The sequence below is a fragment of the Cyprinus carpio genome, chromosome B15 (assembly GCF_018340385.1).
Source record: "Cyprinus carpio isolate SPL01 chromosome B15, ASM1834038v1, whole genome shotgun sequence".
NCBI lineage: Eukaryota > Metazoa > Chordata > Actinopteri > Cypriniformes > Cyprinidae > Cyprinus > Cyprinus carpio.
The window spans coordinates 5,476,966-5,482,985 of record NC_056611.1 but is presented as its reverse complement, the minus strand read 5'-3'; the positions used below and the strand labels follow the sequence as shown (position 1 = coordinate 5,482,985).

The 6,020-nt window shown below is 41.2% G+C and overlaps 1 long non-coding RNA gene across 1 annotated transcript; it reads right to left on the bottom strand.

The window, feature by feature from the left end:
• On the bottom strand, window positions 1-1,568 carry LOC109063013. Its single transcript, XR_002013170.2, has 4 exons — window positions 1,510-1,568; window positions 605-1,406; window positions 452-516; window positions 1-324 (listed from the first exon to the last, which is right to left on the bottom strand). It is a non-coding gene; the product is annotated as an uncharacterized LOC109063013 (long non-coding RNA).
• Window positions 1,569-6,020: the final 4,452 nt, after the last annotated feature.

The following is a 6,020-nucleotide window of genomic DNA, read 5'->3' as shown; positions in this document are numbered from 1 at the left end:
ACTCCTTTCAAGAACATGACCCCCAAACGTTTTAGTAATTTTATTTTATTAGTTGTAAAGAAAACACACATTCCCTAAAAGCTTAAATTTAATTTCAAGAGACTATACCTTTAGTCCCGATAGTTGAATATACAAAATGAAAGGATATCAATATAGTGCCAGATGCGTTGTGTCTAAGTATCTGGCAGACTGGCAGACCAGTAACTAAACACAAGCTCTGATTGTCATGATATAAAGATGTGATTGATGTGAACTCTAGTGGACAGAAGCCGCTACTGCAACTCATCTCCATTCTCATGGAAGCGGTGCAGGCGGTCCGAGTATCTGCAGGAAGAAAGAGTGTGTGAACCAGAAAACACACGCATTAAACACAGTTCATGTGAACACACAGTGGTTCAAAACCAGATCAGATGTCACTGAGGAATCTCAAGCACGGGGTAAAAACACTCACTTCTTTGCACAAAATGCAGCACAGTCACGACCGATACTCTCACTCCAGGCGGCTTTATACAGCACCTGATCACACACACACACACACAGGCACGACTCATGAAACAGCAGTGCTCTGTGATGGACCGCGTGAACCGAGGATCATGTGACTCACCAGGAAGACGAGGCAGTGCAGCATCAGCGTGTAGAAGAACGCCACAGTTCTGGCCGTTTGTTGGAGAGGATCACACGACCTTGAAACAGACTCCCAGCATCAGCACAGACGGCAGGAACAGCAAACGAGGAGGGAAACGACTAAACAACACTCCACTGAAAACATATGTGAGCTTAGCTCTGAATGTCTGTGCAAGCATCTGGATTTTTCCCCCAGTAACTAAAATGTAGGATCACTGTATGTTTAGATCACCAGTTACACACTGCAGATATCTGCCAACCTTGAGAAAATAGATTTGAGTACCACAATATCTCACCCCAAAAATAAAAAAAATTAAATAATATATTTACCCAAAAATGTAAAGTGCTGTGGATTACGATGATGTAGCAAATTTTAATTTTTGGGTGAACTGTTCCTTTAAATTATATATATAAAAATAATAATTAAGCCAATCGAAGAACTATGCTACTCCTTTAATTAATACCAATGTAGCATAAAATAGTAAACAGTATAAATATCTTAATAAAACTTTTCATGGAATAATTACAATGCTAATATTTATGGCTGTTGTTATTTTTACGTTTTCAAAATTTAAAGCATAGTTTTTCTCTTGATGGGAAACCCCAAGGAGACCTGAAATTTAGCATTCATTCCTATTGTGGAGTATATCGAAATGAAAAACATGTAGGTGGAGACTTGACTGGATCAGGTGATCACGATTAATCGCTAGACAGCACTGAACGATATGAGCGCAAACCCAGGTCACACACCAGACCGAGCTCTGATATCTCCGGAGACGCTCCTGAAGAGAAAACCACATTATAAACACATCACCACTAACACCTGAATGCACAGAACTAACAAACAAATCCAAAACTGAAGCTTGAACATGTTCACATTCTCACCTTTTTGCTGAAGGAGGTGAAGGGGTCGAGTCTCTCCTCATACTGAGACGAGTAACGCAGAGATCCAATAATACTACACAAACACACACACACACACACACACACACACACTTCAGTGCTCGTCATCTACTGTAACAAGACTTACAATCTCATTCATGCTCTCAACAAAACTGGCGTTTGAGATCCAATAATACTAGATGAAGTCCACATTCAGGCCGACACCATGCAGTGATGGCTCTAGTGAGGGTGTGCGATGTGTGTCATCTCCGACAATACCATTAGTGTTGTTTTAACAATGTGTGAGCACCTCTTGAGAGCAGTTAGAATGACCCCGAAATTGAAGATATTGGGGCTGTGTTTTTTCCCGAATATCAGCATCCATTAAAATTTGATACTGATTTTAAATAAATAGTTCAATAAACAATAATAATTACAGCATATTGAAAAATATACATCACTAGAAGAATCCATCATCAGTTCCACTGGGATAAAGGTCTATTCAGTGACTCATTCATAAAGAATTACTTGATTCATTCATATTTTAAATTTCTTTGAAAAAAAATATTTTTTTTTCATAATTGTAATTGCAGTGTAAATGCATTCATGCCAACTCCGAGCTGCATTAATCAATACATATGATTACTTCAGATGCAGCTTCTGTGCCACGTCTGGAGTGCTTTACTTTATTCGTCCTCCACACCGGAGCGAGGTGATGGTCGACTCGCCGTGACGTGACTTACTCTGTTTGGGTAGCTCTGCAGAAACTTGATATCTCTCCCTCTGACTGGAGATGATGGACAGCAGAGAGTCCATCTGACCCTGAGGAAGATCCGTCTGAGGAGAGCCGCCCACACCTCAACACACACATGCACACAGCTGTATGAGCATCTCGTGACTCGAGCGACTGATGACAGACTGTATTGTGTGTCCATGAGCATTATATGGTGAGCCGCTGGTATGAATGTGCTTTAGTTTACCTGAGAACAGAGCGCTGGCCTCTTTAATGGGCTCAGGGACGATCGCCGCGCTGCTGTCTGCACCCTAGATGACAAAAAACAATCAATCGTTATCACAAACAACAACTTTCATTTGGAATAGATTCACAAACGGCTTTTTTAACTCCTCCTACAAAGTGCATCAGTATTCTGAATATTAGGAGAAAACACTATGTTAAAGCAACTGTATTAATGTTTTTCAGTCTAGTGAGTGAGTCAGAATAGTGAGTGATTTTTCTTTTTGTGTTTTGGTTCACCCAAAAATAAAATACATTTAATTTATTAGTTATTATTTTTAATGTTCCTTGAGGTTTATCTATAATGTCATATAATTTTTTTTTAAATTATTTTCAGCCCTCATTCTGACCATCCGTCCGACATTTTCTCAGTTCCTTGTATTTTGTCAGTAAATCTTTGTCAGTATTTTTAAGGCTGGATAATGTTAATTTCTGCAATTAATATGGACAGTTTAGCATGTTAAAAATTCATTTCCTGAGTCTATGCTAATGTTTTTCCCCGAACTTTAATAGAAAAACATGAACATAAAGCTGTCGATGAAACAGAAACAGCAGATGGAGTGATGACATCATCTGCTAGTAAATAAAGGCAAAGCTAAATGATTATTGTGATAATAATAGGCTCCGAAGCTCATACTTGCGTCTGACCTCAGCGTCGGGTCGTGACTTCGTCTGGATGGTGCTGAGATCCTGCTCCAGTCTGAGGATGAGCTCTTTCTGTTCAGCGCTGGTCTTCACTGCTGCAGAGAACTCCAGCTGTAGAGACGCATAACGGCCTAAACACACACACACACACACACACACACACACACACACACACACACACACAAAAAAAAAAACAGACACAGACACACACAGACACACACACACACACAGACACACACACACACACACACACACACACACACACACACACACACACAGACACACACACACACACACAGACACACACACACACACACACACACACACACACACACACACACACACACACACACACACACACACACACAGACACACAGACACACACACACACACAGAGACACACACACACACACACACACACACACAGACACACACACACACACACACACACACACAGACACACACAGACACACACACACACACACACACACACACACACACAAAGACACACACACACACACACAAAGACACACACACGCAGAGACATGCAGAGACACACAGACACACACACACACACACACACACACACACACACACACACACACACACACACACACACACACACACACACACACACACACACACATACACACAAACACACACAGACACACACACACACACACACACACACACACTCACACACACACACACACACAGACACAGACACACACACACACACAGACACAGACACACACACACACACACACAGACAGCCACAGCCATAGCCACACACACACACACACAGACACACACACACACACAGACACAGACACAGAGACACACACACACACAGACACAGACACAGACACACACACACACACACACACACACACACACACACACACATACATATACACACACACACACACACATGCACACACACACACGCACGCACAGACACACACACAGACACAGACACACACACACACACACACACTTTAGCTGCTCTGGTACCTGTCTGCAGGGTCTGGGCTTTGAGTTCAGCTTCCTGTAGTTTACCAACCAAAGACTCATGTGACTGCTGGAACTTCCTGTTAGAACACAACAAGAGATACTTTACTCACCAACAAAACCGACGGGACACAGTAGCAAATGATGAGTCATTTGTGACAACAGACTCCGATTACATAATGCTGCTATTTAAATCTCCAGGCCTGATCAATAAGGCCTGAAAATCACAGGCAGGTGAGTTTGATCAGGGTTAAAAACAAAACACTGAAAGAGCTTCAGAATTACTTAAGTTAATCGCGTGGACAATTTTAACAACCTGCTAGACATCCACACTCTGAAGTGGCAGAGTAGAACTTTTAATGCTATTCAGTGGCTGGTCTAGTGCTCTGATGACAGTAGAGTGAGGTGACCGCTCATGAGTTTAGATATCTTAAGCTGTGTATTATATAAAGTTGAGATGGAGCACGATGGGTACTGACCTCTCCTTCTCCTCATAGTCTTTATGAATCTGTTGCTGTTTCTCCAGGGCCAGGTTCTCTGCCTGGTTCCTCATGCTCTGCTCATACTCTCTGATCTTCTCCTTTAGTGTTTTAATGGTCACCTCTACAAACAGATCGCAAGTTTCAGTCGAGCTGTGACTAACACACACAACCTGTGCTAATACACTCCTCTGATTCTCAGCCAGGAGCCTGCTGTTTAAACAGCCTTGAGAAATGAAATGATGTAGAGGGTTTGTGCTGCTATGACTGCTATGACCAGTTCAAGCAGAAAACAGTGTGCATCACAGTGTTCGTGCACATACTGTAGTAGGGGTGTAACATCATCCCTTCATATTTATTACTAGTTTTAATGCAAAATAAACATGAATGAACATCTGACCCCTCACAGTAATCGCTCAATCAGTGTTTCAACTACGAAAACACGACACTAAAACAGCTTAAACAGTCTTAATTATTTAATGCATATGTTTAAATAAATATTTCATGAAACAAGTCATGACTCTGTAAATTATTATATTTCAACAACAAATCGCAAGTGAAAAAAATATAAATTAATTCAAAAAAAATTTACAATTTTACAAATAAATTTAATTAAACAAAAATTAATATTATTAAAAATTAAAATAAATAGTAATTTTGACCTTGCATGCATGTCAACCTGTTGCTGGGGACTCCCAAAACCACAATATGAACCTTTCATAACTCATAATAGGGGCAATTTAACATAGCAAAGTAATGCAGCATGGTTCCAACAGCACTTTTTTCCAGAACAATATTTTTATGAACCAGGCCGTGTTATTTGAGTCTAAGCCAAAGCTCATCTCCACTTCATCATACAGGATGTTTCCAGTGTTGTGTGTGTGTGTGCGTGTCTCACCCTGGTTCTTGACCTCAGCAAACTCTTTGTTGTACTCCTCGAGCGTCTCACGCAGCTTCTGGTTCTCCGTGTCTATGTCGTGCATCCTCTGGAGCTTCAGCTGCAGCGACAACTCCAACGCCGGCACCGGATCTACACACACACACACACACACACACACACACACACACACACACACACACACACACACACACACACACACACACACACACACACACACACAGTTCAAACAGCTCATCTACACAGGCTCTTATAACAGACAATCTGCAAATCAGGGTATATGCAAGTTTAAAATGCTACTCAAACTGGTTTATGTACCAATATACCAATTAGGGATGATGCACCAATTAGGGCTGTAAATATAAAAAAAAGTGCACTCTTTTGGTGTTTGGCCAAATAAGCGTAAAGACTGAATAAACTGTACCGAACGATGATGTGACGTGATCAATATCAACCAGCTAGAGAG